Source organism: Notolabrus celidotus, chromosome 22 (assembly GCF_009762535.1).
Source record: "Notolabrus celidotus isolate fNotCel1 chromosome 22, fNotCel1.pri, whole genome shotgun sequence".
NCBI classification, from domain to species: Eukaryota; Metazoa; Chordata; class Actinopteri; order Labriformes; family Labridae; genus Notolabrus; species Notolabrus celidotus.
In genome coordinates this window covers 25,240,508-25,255,223 of record NC_048293.1, presented here as the reverse complement: position 1 = coordinate 25,255,223, position 14,716 = coordinate 25,240,508, and the positions used below count along the sequence as shown (strand labels likewise).

The 14,716-nt window shown below is 42.1% G+C and overlaps 1 protein-coding gene across 2 annotated transcripts in view; it reads right to left on the bottom strand.

Moving 5' to 3' along the window:
- The window catches only part of slc4a11 (solute carrier family 4 member 11), a 158,525-nt gene that overhangs the window by 98,747 nt on the left and 45,062 nt on the right, over positions 1 to 14,716 (bottom strand). The window lies entirely within an intron of this gene.

Sequence of the window (14,716 nt, the reverse complement as noted above, 5' to 3'; positions counted from 1 at the left end):
ACTATGAAATAATCTGGTTTAGCCATAATCTGGATTACAACAGTAGTTCTCCATTGTGTACTAATCCTACCTCTGACCAACACAACTGATGGTCTCAAACACATTAAGAAGGCAAGTCATTCTACAAATGAACTCTTGACAAGGCTCATGTTAATTAGAAAAACCATTCCAGGAGACCACTTCATGAAGCAGACTGAGAGAATACCAAGAGTGTGCAAAGCTGTCATGAAGGCAAAAGGGGGCTACTTTACAGAATCTAAAACATAAAACATATTCTGCTTTGTTTAACACTTATATATGTTCTTTCATAGTTTTGATGTCTTCAGTATTAATTTACAGTGTTTCAAATAATTAAAATAAATACAAACCCTTGAATGAGAAGGTGTTTCCAAACTTTTGACTGGTAGTGTACCTAAAACCAGAACAACACAAGTAGTCCTACATTTAATGTGAGAGGTTACAACAGTTCAAGTCCAATTGGATGTTTGTGCCTTCAGATATTTCCTCCAGTTGTTCCTTAGTTATCTCCTTCACAGACATATGAATGGAGATGAAGTTGTACATGGCTGTGTCTGGTTAAACTGACATATAACCACTAGAGTGGAGAGGCATGTGGACCCTAAGGTGGTGGTGCTAGCTCTGCAAACTGTAGCCACACTCTGCAAACCAGTTCAACATGTGTAATTGCAGACACTGTGATCCTGTGTTTACCCATGTTTAATAAGTTCTCTATTTACCTCTATTTAATGGCTTGGAAAGATTTGGAAATCCTTCCTTTCCTGTCTGTCGCTCCCCCTCTCCTTTTCTCTCTCTTTCCTGATCTATCATCTAGCCTCCAGTTCCACCTTTTTGCCAGTTTCTAGATTAGCTGGAAATTAGGTCGAGTTAGCGAACAAGTACGACGACTGCCAACTTGAGCTTCATAACACCTCGTCAGAAACCAACTGGTGACATCACTGACCCAATCCATGTGCAATACAGTCCATGTTTCTGTCACAGCTGTTATTTTATTACATATTAATACATATAAGTGTGACTTTAGACCAATGAACCCTCCAAAGGTAATATAAAGAATGTAGGCTTCATGTTTCTGCTTCAGAAGGTATAACACCTCCAAACTGTCACACTCTGACCCCCAAACACCTCACGTCATTATCCTTTCTGTTACTCACGGACTCTTTAGGAAGGAGTGCAAGCACAACTGTTTGTGTCACAGACTTTACCCTCTCTGACAGGAAAAGGAAAAATCCATATATCTCTATCCGGGGTGAGCCTCTGAAGAAGCCGGTGCTGAAGGGACTCCTCTTTAATCTTGTCCCGGAAAAGCAGCCAAAAAAATGGATGGAGGGTTTGTTCAGGTCGGAAGGCACCCCGGCGGTCTACAAGGAGGATTTGTGTTCCACTGTAACCCCCGAGCTGCTGAAAGCACATCACGCCACATCGCTGAGCTGCGGTGGAAAGCCAAACGTGGTTTAAGATGATGTAATATGAGAGGAAACATGATTTGGCTTGATTCTTAAACTCATCATAACCTCACAAGGTCACAGCCTCTCTCATCCGCTCCATCAGGACAAGTCTCGACTCGTCTCGCATCACACTCGTAGACTCTCACTTTCACTGTGACGTGCCACTTTATTTGACAGCTGCAGCCTTCCTACAGTGTGAATAATTATCAAACGTAATCTGATATTAATGTGTAGAAGCTTAAACTGCAGCAGAAACAACACAAGGCAGCCAACTCAAACTATTTCAGACGTAACCAATCAGTAAAACTCACTGTAGAAATGATCCTTCATCATTCAGTTGATATTTCAGATTAGAGTAATCAGTATTATGTAAAGAAATATAAATAAATAAAACAGTCAATAAAATGAAAGATTTAAAATCAGCCTACTTTGACTTTGAGTAGAGATAGAACAATCTACTATATACACTTGACTTTTATCCAATCACACACTACTATTTCAATGATTGCTGAATCCATTTCTGCATTTTTCTTAGAAATGATTTTTAAAATTGCATTTTTTCCCCCATGTTTTTGCTTCCATTTGATTTGGTGATGTCATCTATGGTTTTGGGTGTAACGGGTGTGAGGGTGAACCCAAAAGCAGCACACTGGAGCCCGGAGGAAACAGCAGGTAACAGTCTTTACTAACCAGGTCACACAATGTCTGTTGAGAAGCTGGTTTCGCTGTGTGGAGGATCAGGCTGGAAACAGAAGAGGAGCAGGCAAATCTCTTGGTCGGGGACAGAAGGCTGAGGTAGTTACCAGGGCAGAAACGAGGAAGGAAGGTCGGGGACAGGCAGGGTCGAAACCGGGAGATCAGTCCGAGGAAAAGTGCTGGAGAGTCTTGCATTTGCAGAGAGAACAATCTGGCACTGAGTGAGCTGAAACCGGGACTTAAATACTGGCAGCAGGTAATGAGAAACAGGTGATTTGTGTTGGCTTAATGAGGAGAGTGTGGTTCAGGTAAACGAAGGGGAGTGGAAATGTAGTGGGCTGAGAGGCTGAGCAGGTGTGGCAGGTGATAACTGTGACATTGGGAAGAAAATGGCATTTTTTTAAGAGGAAGTTTTTCAAAAGGTACCTATATATGTGTGACTATCACGGCCAAATTCCACCAGATCCACGTCCAGTCCATATCTGATAGGTTTGTGTTAACTTCCACTGGATCCACTCCGTTGCGTTCCTGCTGCGTCTCTGATCCAGCATGTCGGAGCCCTCCACATCAGATACACAAGCCTTCTATTTTTGGGGTTCATCCTTATGTTCCCACAGCACTATGTTCCCACATTTCTAGGACATTTTCAAAATTAGGTCTTGTGTTCCTACATTTCCCTTCAGTTTAAGCCCTATCCTCCCACAAGATATGCTAAAATAGGCTGATCGAAAAGGGTTTCGGCTGAAGCAGAGCTTATAGATGCCGAAATGTGGGAATATAGGCATGCTCCCCTATCTTTGCCAGATGCCGGAGCATGACGCATCAATCTCCACAGAGCAGATGGAGCGGGACAGGAAGTCAGGCACCAAAACAACATGAAAACATCCGGTTCATTTTCAGAATAAAACACTCTGTGTTATCACCAGATCGTATTTCACTTAACTACAACAACAAACCGTCATGATGAGCGGAGCCATGCCTGGAGTCAGGTCAGAGGTTTCAGAGGACCAGAAAGACAACATGGATGAGGAGAGGAGGAGGAGGAGAATCCTTGATTCAGTGATTACAGCTGGAAAACCTCGGTCACATGGCTCCAGCTGTCCGGCGGTCCTGCTCCGTGCTGCTTTCTTAACCAAGGGGTGTTGCCGGATGAGAGAGCACCGAGCTCTGAACTGTACATGCATAACTCTAAACTTCTTAATTGAATCTGTTGAATGTGCCACGCAAATAAAATTCAAATCGAAACGACATGCAACGGCACGTAAAGCTTCAGTAAGGAGCTTTTGGTCGGTTATAAAACAGACTGAAGTTATTACTAATGCCTTTATGTGACCTCCAAAAGAAAACAAGACCATCAATGACAAGACTGATTATTCATTTATTGAAATACTTCCTTCACCTTCTGCTGCCAGATCGGTGTCAGACAAAGTGAATAAAAGCACGCTGTCAAAACAGCTATTGTTGACATCTTCATCAGCAAACAGTCTGAGTTTTTCTTTTAACACGGCTAGACTTTGGATCACAGGGTCTGCCAGCAAACTATTTCAATTGTTGCATTGTTTCATTTGTTTTTGTAGGGTGTGGTTAGAAGTGTTAGAAGAGAGCTAGGACTACCAGCCTTAGGTCCTCCATGCAGGTTAATGTCTACATGTCTGTGCTGGTTACACATTGCTCCAGGCGAGGGGTCATTTTATTCCAGTTTAACCAGACACACTATGTTCAACCTTATCTCCATTTTCTTGATTCAAATAAAAGATGCCATTTGTCATCTGTGATAGTTTTCATCCAGGTAGTTGAGAATAATATGCATTGCGTTGTCTTGTATCCTCTGAACTGGCCTCCCTGAGAGTTTTTCTATACAATCTGTAGGTTTTCAACATTTTTCTACAACCTGAGTCCGAGAAATTTCTACTGAGCCACACAAACCCGCACTGTTCTGCAGCCAGGCATCCGAGGTAAACACCATTCCATTTGATGAATGCTTTATCCAAAGATCCTTGAAACGCTATGATTCACACACACGGAATAAAATATCTGTTGTTGTCCTTCAGTTTCCTTGAAGCAGATTGGTAGAAATCTGTAATCCAACTCAAGGATATGATGAGCCGCATGTTTGCAGGAAGCTCTCTGCCGTGTGCACAGCGAGAAGAAAGTGTTGAAAGGGATAATTAAATCTCTTTATGTCAGAATATCTCAATTAAACTGGAAGTATCCTCCTCCGTGATGCATAGTTTTATCCTCAACATTATTCTACACGCATCAATGTGTCAGTTTTTCTATATTTACATCCACACAGCTAATCTTCTAGGCTTCTTCTCTAAAGGAAAGAGTGTTTGATCAAGAGGAAGAGCTGCTGGCTCGGCTGCAGACAGATGTGTCCTCAGGCTGGTGTCTGACGTTGATGATGTCACGGCGGAGCCTTGACCACGTTTTGGCTACGATCGAGCTGTCTGGCAAACAGGTGGACGAGAAGGAGAGAGAGAGAGAGAGAGAGAGAGAGAGAGAGAGAGAGAGAGAGAGAGAGAGAGAGAGAGAGAGAGAGTTTGTGCTCTCAGCCATATGTGTGTGTGGGAGTGTGTTAGTATCTGTTCACACACCTTCTTACGCCAGTGTGTATGATGTGTTTTTGTGTATGCATTGAATCCGCTAATGGCTGAATTCCACCAGATCTGGAGCTGAGAGGTTTCAGTTCTGCTGCACAGATCTGCACTGTGCGCTCTTATTCTGACAAGGACTTCCACCAGATCCGTGTCTGGTCCGGCTCCCTGCTCTCTCGTCAGTCAACACCCACTGGTTGCGTTTTCAGAAAGCAGCACGGAGCAGGACAGCCGGACAGCTGGAGTCATGTGACTGAGGTTTTCCCATGGCAATCACTGAATCAATGATTCTCCTCCTCCTCTCCTAATCCATGTTGTCTTTCTGGTCCTCTGAAAACCTCTGACCTGTTGACTCCAGGCCTGGCTCCGCTCTAAATGACTTTTTGTTTTCATAGTTAAGTGAAATATGATCTGGTGATAACACAGAGTGTTTTATTCTGAAAATTAACCAGGTTTTTATTTTGTTTTGGTGCCTGACTTCCTGTCCCGCTCCATCTGCTCTGTGCTGAATTGATGCGTCGTGCTGGAACGCAACGGAGTGGATCCAGTGGAAGTTAACACATTGACTAGAATAGAAACCTATCAGAGACGGACCGGAGACGGATCTGGTGGAATTTGGCCTTTATTCTGACAGCGCTGAGTTCTCTCCACATATGTGATGAGCTGGATGGAGAGGGAAAGTCCTCTTCATTGTGTTGTGTTGTTGATTCATGACAGATGTGACACAAAGTATATATCAGCTTACTTCCTGTAGCTCGGTCAGATGAAAAAAAGAAAAAGGAACAATCCGTCTTGTGTGATAGCACAGCCGGAATATTTTTTGTCATCCAGGAAGAACTATCATCTTGATTACTCTCTATAGTGAGACACTGACTATGCTTATAAATGGTGCACAGAGACACTATTTGCTCAGCGGTGCAGTTTGTGGAGCGTTTAACCCTTTGTGCATGCCTTGTGAATTAGAAGATGTCTTTCTGGCTCAGTAAGGTTTAGCTGGAGCAAAAGCCAAAAACAGACGATCTGCATGAATTTAATAAATAACATGTAGATTATACTCTGTGGTTTGGTTTGAGATTTGTACAAAAATGTAACAATTTTTTCAATCCTTCAATTTTTTGTGCTTGCTGTTTGCTTCTTTGTGTAATCCCTCAAAGATGCATGTTTTGAAATAACTTTCAGAGCCTTTCTGGTAAGATTACTAAGAAAACTCAAAACAACTTGAAAGACCTTATTTGTTGCATTATTGAAATACTCTAGCAATTTGACTGAAAAATACGCCTCAAAATTATTATTTCTTGCATTTCAATTTTCCAAAAAGCTGCAGTGAGAAACAGGCATTTTATTTTGCAGCAATCCCAAAACCAGGCTGCAAATCCTGGAGGGACTGATAAACAAATTTGTCAAAGAATATGACAGAAAGCTGCTTTAGGCCAAGGTGCAGCAAAGCCCGAACATCCAAAGCACAAAGTCAGAGGCAAACATGACCGAGCCATTTTATGAAACAGCAACTGCAACTGCCAGACAGATTCCCCTCCTGCAACAAGCCTCAATCACAATTATCTTTTATAAATTGGCTGTTTGAGATCTACAGATCTGTGCACAGATTCAGTCCTGCAACATGTCTGCTCCTCTGTTGTTTTTTTTTCATGCATGTGCGATCCATCTCTGGGTGTCAGGTCTGTGAACAGCTCTGCGGTAATCCTCTGCCCCCTTTCACCTGAGAGGGATTGACAGTTAGTGTGAGCCGGGCTACTGCGAGTCAACAGATGAATCTGGTTCTGTCTGCGGTGCAGCGAGATCGGGCGTCGTGACTGAGGTTAGCGCAGGAACACGCTCCAATTTACACCCAACGCTTCATCACTTTCTAACCCCTCCATTTTCTGTCTGTCTGTCATCCCTCCATCTATTTGTACATCCATTTTTTCATAATTTCTCCTGCTTTTGTTTCCTCTGTCAATCAGGTTGGGATTATGCTCAGGTGCTGCAGCAAGGACGCTTCTGTGTGTGTGTGTGTGGGATTTAAGTGAAAAAGCGATTTAGTGGATGAGCCAAGGAGGGAATGAGTGACCAAGGGTGTTGTTCCACTACACATACACACACTCACACACACAAACTAACCGCTCGCTTGAGAAATTGCCTCGATTTTTGTGGAAGGCATGGGGATAGAAAAAAAACCCACCAGTGCTGGGGGATTCCTGCTAATTGCTTGCACATTCCCTTCTTCCTCCAGCTCGATTAAAGCCAGGCCACCATCTCCCTTTCAAGTATCCGTCCTCTACTGTACTGTAAGCAGCTTCAGCCTGAATCCCATCCGACGGCATATCTCAACGGTTTTTGTTTTTTTCATATGTGGTCTTCCCCCACAGAAACACGCACACACTCACTCGGCTGAATCCATGAGAGGAATGGAAGAGAAAATGCCGGCGCAAAGTCTGCTCTACTGTCAGGCTGCCTCATACTGTACGTGTTTATCCTGCATGCATTCTCACAGCATACAGAGAGGATGTGACATTTACAATGAGATAAAATATGAAATGTAATCTCCCAGATGTGCCTTTCAGCTGAGTGGTCATACCTTTTTAATATGCAGCGGCCCCCCGGTGGAAATCAAACCACTAACCTCAGCAGTGTCACGGCCCTGCCCTGCCCTGTTCTGGAGATGTGTCTTTGCTTACTTTGGTCGTGTCCCGCACCACACACACACACACACACACACACACACACACACACACACACCGACAGAATTTAAATTAAGCCACCTTTGCAACCTGCTGTTCTCCAGCTTATTGTCCCACAGTGCGTCTCGCTGCTATACGCCATATTTAACCATTTCAACACTGTAATATATCCGAGTCGACCTTCGCATTCAATATCATTTTTGCTTACTGCAATATCTTGGTGCTTCTTCAAATGCTGCTATCCCTAGATTTAAGGCTGAGGGTTAATACAGACATGTTTCCCTTGCTTTCATGGCCCGTATTGTAAGATAAGCACGACATCGACTATGATACCTCATGGTGCAAAAAATGGAAGCTTTAACTTCCTGTTGAAAAAGTAATGGAGGTGTTTTTTAGGGATGGGTATATCAAGCCTTAACACTGTTCCATAATCATTGGCATCTATTCCACCATTATTCGAATCACTGTCTCGTTAACCAGCAGCAGGACGAGGTGCTGCTAGTAGCGGGCACTGACAGCATCTGTCTCCATCTTTATGTTGGTGTTTCTGTGACGCAGCGGCGTGGCGTGTGTGTTTACATTTTACAGCCATGCTCAGTCTCTGGAAATACGTGTGTAGCAGTGTGAGATTCAGAAACAGAGAAAATCGCTGCGACTGTTGTGAATGTTTTCTTCTTCTTTTGCTACATAATGCAGTTAGCATTCTTCTTCTTCTCTTACTTGATGCGGTTAGCAAACAGCTTTAAGACGCTATATCGCCACCGTCTGGTGGGAATGCTGTATTACAACCAGGCACCGGTAAAAAAGATGAAAATTTGTACTTTTAAAATGATAAATATTCAAAGTAGCTCTTCGATTTTTACTACTTGAACGAATATTCAAATATTGGAATATTTGAAAATCATTGCCCATCCCTAGTGTTTGTATTAAATGTTAAATCAATACATACAGGATAGATAGATAGATAGATAGATAGATAGATAGATAGATAGATAGATAGATAGATAGATAGATAGATAGATAGATAGATAGATAGATAGATAGATAGATAGATAGGTGGGTGGGGATAGATAGATAGATGGATAGATGGATAGAGGGAGGGAGGGAGGGAGGGAGGGAGGGATGGATGGATGGATAGATAGATAGATAGATAGATAGGTGGATGGGTGGATAGATGGATGGAGGGATGGAGGGATGGAGGGATGGAGGGATATGAAGGGATATGAAGGGAGGGATAGACAGACAGACAGACAGACAGACAGACAGACAGATAGATAGATAGATAGATAGATAGATAGATAGATAGATAGATAGATAGATAGATAGATAGATAGATAGATAGATAGATAGATAGATAGATAGATAGATAGATAGATAGATAGATAGATAGATGGATAGATGGATGGATGGATGGATGGATGGATGGATGGATGGATGGATGGATAGATGGATAGATGGATAAATAAATAAATAAAAGAAGTCGGGGCACCATTAGCCTAGTGGTCTAAGTGCGCCCCATATACAGAGGCTATAGTCCTCGTCGCAGAGGTCGCAGGTTTGATTCCAGCCTCAACCATTTACTGCATGTCCTCCCCCACTTTCTACACCCCAGATTTCCTCTCGCTCTTCAGCTGTCCTGTCCATTAAAGGCAAAAATTCCCCCCCAAAAACTTAATAAAATAAATATAGAAGTCTACAGCTGTTAGTAGCTGTGGTTCCGTTTTGATTCAATTCAAACATTAACTCAATTCCCTGATTTGAACAGGATGTGAATCGCCCCCTCCAGGTGAGTGTTATTTTGGTTAATCCTCTTTCTTCATAGCTGAGATCTTGTTCTATGTCACTCAGTGTTGTCTCTTGATGTCTCTTTACACCCTAACTATGAGAACCCGCCTGTTCACTCACACTCCTCTAATACTGTTGCACAATTCAGACCTCATCCGCAGATACGGCATTAACACCACAAACATGTCGTTCGGTGCCGCAGCATATGATTGATGTCTCGACAGGCGACAAGGACAAAAAGGACACACGGCACAGTGCGATGGAGCGGTGAAAAACACAGCACACAGACAAAGGCCACACGTGCCATGTGTGCACACACCCAGCATGCAACAGCTTCAAAAACATCAGGCTGGCATTAATAAGCTGAGTGAACGCAGGAAGGAGAGGATATCAGGAGGTCTCATCAGAAAACATGACGCAACGAGTTTCTACAGGTCAGACCTTGTTGGAATGAGAGGGGACTGTGTGTCGACACGTGTGTGTGTAAGAATTTTGAAGTTTTGAAGAAAAACACTTGATTTTTTTTAACTGTGGACCTTTTTTCAACATATATGATGGCAGTTTTAACCCATGGGTATTTTTCACTCAACATGAAATCAACAATTTATCACACAGCAGAAAGAGCGCCTAAAGCCAGCTTGACTGCATTTGTTTGCAGGCGAACGCCAGAACACAATATGAAATCAACACCACACTACAAGCCCACTTCACTGTAAAGGATTCTTGAGCTACCAGCTGAGACGGCTGATTTACTCTGAAATTAGAATAACAGAGAGCCACAGGAGCAGCTGTGGAAGGGAACATTTGCCTCAAAAAGATTAGCAAATTGTGGAGAAAATTGTAACAAGGTGGAAAAAACATGGATATTAGTGGCAGCTCAGCTAGCAGCCTCCTTATAGGAACCAGATGATGTAATGAAGAATGTTACAGAAGCAATGATTATTATCTTTTTTTAAAGATATATTTTTGGGGGCTTTTTTGCCTTTATTGGATAGAACAGCTGAAGAAAGACAGGAAGTGTGGGGAGTGGAGAGTGGGGGAAGACATGCAGGAAATGGTTGACCGGCCGGGAGTCGAACTGGCGACCTCTGCGACCAGGACTGTAGCCTCTATATGTGGGACGCTTAGACCGCTAGGCCACCAGCGCCCCAGCAATGATTACTTAATGGGAAATAATTTTGTTTTTATTTTATTTCACCGGCTGCAACCATCAGGGTCAGAGTCTTCAGGAATAACTAAGTGGCAACCTCCGGGTGTGAGAATTGAAGCCAATGCGAAAGTGTTAGAAACTGCAGTTCCTGGGGCGCTGCTGGCCTAGCGGTCTAAGAGCCCCACATACAGAGGCTATATATATTGTCGCAGAGGTAGTCAATCAATCGATCAATCAATCTTTATTTAAACTCGAGAAATAATTGAGGAGCAACCCTCATTTACAATGATATCAAGTCATTTACAGTGACATTTAAAAAACAGACACAAGCACGCAACAATGCATTTTTGAAGTGGATATAAAAACAATTAAAAGATCCAATAAAATAATAAAAGTAGGTGTTGGGGATTGACTATAAAAGCACTAAAATAAGAAGGGCTGATGATACAAATGATACAATAATATACACAGGTTAACCTAGCTAGTCGGTTCCACTCCCTGCCACGGCCGTGTCTTGCATGTCTTCCCCAACTCTTTGCTCCCAACATTTCCTGTCTCTCTTCAGCTGTCCCATCAAAAAGGCACAAAAGCCCAAAAATATAACTAAAAAAAAAATAATTGCAGTTCCTCAAGTGTCCACTTGAGGCTGGCTCCAGAAGTACCAGAAACCCATAGACTGTATATAATATGGACGTAGTATCCATGACGTCACCCATCTGTTCCTGAGAGCTGTTTTGAAGTCAATTGACGGCGGAAGCCATATTGGAAATGCTGAACTCAATCAGGCAGAGTGTGACGTAAAGAGGCAGAGTTTGAGCCTCCTAGCCAACAGCTATGTGTTGCCGTCCAGGAGTCAAGTCAGTCATGTCCTTATTTGGGAAAAAACTCATAATCTTGATATCTTCTGAACCGTCACGTTAGAAAAAAATTCACCCCGCGTACAGTGTGTGCCGAGAGAGAGATTAGCTTCGTAGGGCCAAGCCTCTTTTTGAACCAGGCTGTAAACATGTTTATTAATGCTGCAAAGATCGTCTTTTTTGAACTGGTGTCAGTGGTTTTCGGTGATTCTGCAGCCAGCCTCAAGTCGATTCTCGATGAACTGCAGTTTATAACACTTCCGCATGGGCTTCATTGTTTGAGACCGGAGGTTGCCGCTTGCAGAAACCACAAACACACCAATTAAAAAAAGGCGTTCTTTACAGCAGAAATAAACATGTTTACAGCCTGGTACAAAAAACGAGTGTAGTCTGGATAGCTGATTTCTCGATCATCACACACTGTACGGGGGGGTGAATTTTTTCATAACGCGGCAATTTCGAAGATATTAAGATTACGAGTTATGCCCAAATAAGGGCATGGCTGACTTGATTGACAGGCGGGAACACTGTAACTGTTGGCGAGGAGGATCAAAGCCCGCCTCTTTACGTCACACTCGCTTGACAGCAGTTATGTTGAGTTCAACATTTCCAATATGGCTGCCGCCAACGATTGGCCTCAAAACAGCGCTTCAGAAACAGATGAGTGATGTCACGGATACTACATCTGTTATTTATACAGTCTATGGGAATAACTTAAAAATGGTAGCGTCAGCTCAGCTCACAGTCCCCATTAATATGTATGTATTGACAAAATGACTTTATAAATCTGAAACCGCCTCTTTAAGCGTCTTAATTGATTCATAAGACCTTTCCTTGAAAGTACAGTGACAGAAAAGAAGTGTGATTTTGTTTAGCGCAAATACTTAAAGTTTGCATGATTCAATTTGTTGTCTTGATAGCATCTTCACGCATCGGTCGTTATCAGGAGACTCCTCAAAGAGGAAGACGACGCAGCCCGACCGTTGCACTATGTATTCAGATTATCTTTTCAGCCAAATAAAAAGGAAGCCTTCCAACAAAGGTTTTGGAATTCATTGACACGGGCATCCTCAGACATCTTGGAATAATTACTATGTTGGTAAAAGAGAGTGCACATGAAGAGGAGGGCAGCGGCAGCAGAGTGCCATGTCAACCACTCTGTTGTGTTCCTTTTTCTTGGTTTTTAAATTAAATTCACTGCAAAAGGAGAAAGCACCCTGCGCAGTACAATTTGTTCTGTGCCGGCAATACTCTGCAGCCTTAGTGGACCGTACAAGAGCGATATTAAAACAGGAGCGAAGATGAAAACCTTGCCTATAACCTGTAGAGTGAGCTTTAATCTGCAGTGAATGGGTGTGTATATGCAAGCAGGAGGCGGTAAACTGGAGCTTAATTACATAACGTCAGACCACAGCGGCATGTCAGGACGAGAGACAGAGGAGGACCACCAACGCTGTGTATGCTCTTATTTTCTAAACATGTGCATTTACATCGGTTTGTGTGTGAGTGTGTGTGTGTGTGTGTATTACACAGAGATTACACACATGTCAGTGCCAGCCTGACTCAGCGAATGATCCTGGACTTTAAATCTACAGACGACAATCTGCTTTATTCCTGAGTTAAAAGCATCTATTGTGTTTTCAATAAGATTAAGACGTGACCTCACTGTGATGTGATATTAAAGTGGATCAGATCTACACTACAGGGGCCCCATAAGGTCATTTTCTCATCTCCTGCTTTCACCACTTATATAATATCAAACTCAGCATTAATCCCAGGCTGAAACAGAGCAAACTTAAAGGGGAAGAGAACCGAGAGCTATACATTTTGAAGACAAAGAAACTTCCCACATTGTTGATGACTGATGCTTCCAAGGGTTAAAAATAACTTCTCAAAGCCTAACTTGATTTATAATTACTGGTTGTTCTTTTAGGATGCAGCACACAAGAGTTTAAACACCATTTTTATCAGACCATTAAAAAGACGGAGCTGTTTTGCTTTCATCCTCACAATTAAAGATGCTTTTTATGCCGCTGTTAAAGAAAGCAGACATGTAGAATTTAAATGTTTGCAAATGTGTTTGACAGCAGGAGAATTAAAGGCCTATTTTTGTGCACGGTGCACAGGATGCTGGAATAGCCTAGCAACTCAATATCACAGTGCAATGTTGCATATTAAGATAATCAGAATAAAACAGATTTAATTGAAAAACTTGTTTGAAATATATTTAGTAAAAATCATCATTGACTTGGTTTGTTCACTGATATTTGGTTTTGGCTGTACTGGGATGTTTTGGTCCTTGTCTTTACATTAAAGTCTTCTGGTTTGGAGTAAAATAAGAAGTGGTTGCGTTGAAATGGTTGAAATGAAAAGGAAACAAGAAATGATGTTTGGTCTGTTGTTGCTCCTAATTATGCTTACATTGCTGATTGATTTAGTGGAATTCAAGGGGATTTGTGAGCGTCTTCATTACTGATGTCGGGAGAAATGTAATAAATTAATTTAGAAGAGTATAAATAACTCATAAGGATATTTTTATTTTTCTGATTATTACCAAAAGTGTTTTCTGAGCAATGGTTTCAACCTGATGATGATGTTTATATACTGTGGTGATTGGAGTCTTGAACACTGAGTGACGTTTCAATATGTCTGTTGTGGTAACAGTGGTTAAAGCTGCTGTGAGGAACATTTGTTTTGTATCGATTCTGGTGCCCCCTTGTGGACAAAGTGATACCTCTTATCTCTTGTCCTTTACATGCAAAAGTAGTGTTTTCAACAAAAACCTCGTCCTGTTGTCTTTTAACAGTCAACTTTATCAGGCGATGTGATTATTTTTCATGAAACATTAAAATAAAGGCTGTTTCTGAAGCGAGATGTCCATCATCTGGTCTGACACCTACCCCCTCAGGGCGGTTTCAGGCATTAAAAATGACAACAGAGAAGGTGTCAGTGTTGTTGCTGATGGTCTTGTTTGCTATACAAGGTCATAAAGAGGCATCGGTATCATTTTCAGACTGTTTCTCAGCCAGTTCAAAACTCCTCACAGGGCCTTTAAACTGAAGAACCCAAGCCTATAGTATTATCACATATAGAAGAGAAACTAACCTCAAAACCTCACCTTCAATGGAGGAGGACACGCAGAATTCCCGCCCCCCCATATTGACACATTAAAAGAAACACAACAACCTCCACTCCTGTAGATGTCGCTGTTTGGCAGGTAGGCTGGCACCATGAGCCAAAGAGAGAGAGAGAGTAGCGGTGGTTGAGTGACAGAGAGAAGTGTTAAAAATAAGAAACAGGAAGTTTTTTTTTTTTAAAGTCCAGTGTTTGACCTCACCGAAAAATGTACCAGGCTTGAACTGCATTGAATTTACCTTTGCAGTATTATGTCTTTACTTACTTTGTTATAATTCTGTTGATGAAATGTTATAAAATGCTCTTATATATGATACATTTAACTTAAAGGCCCTGTGAGGAGTTTTGAACT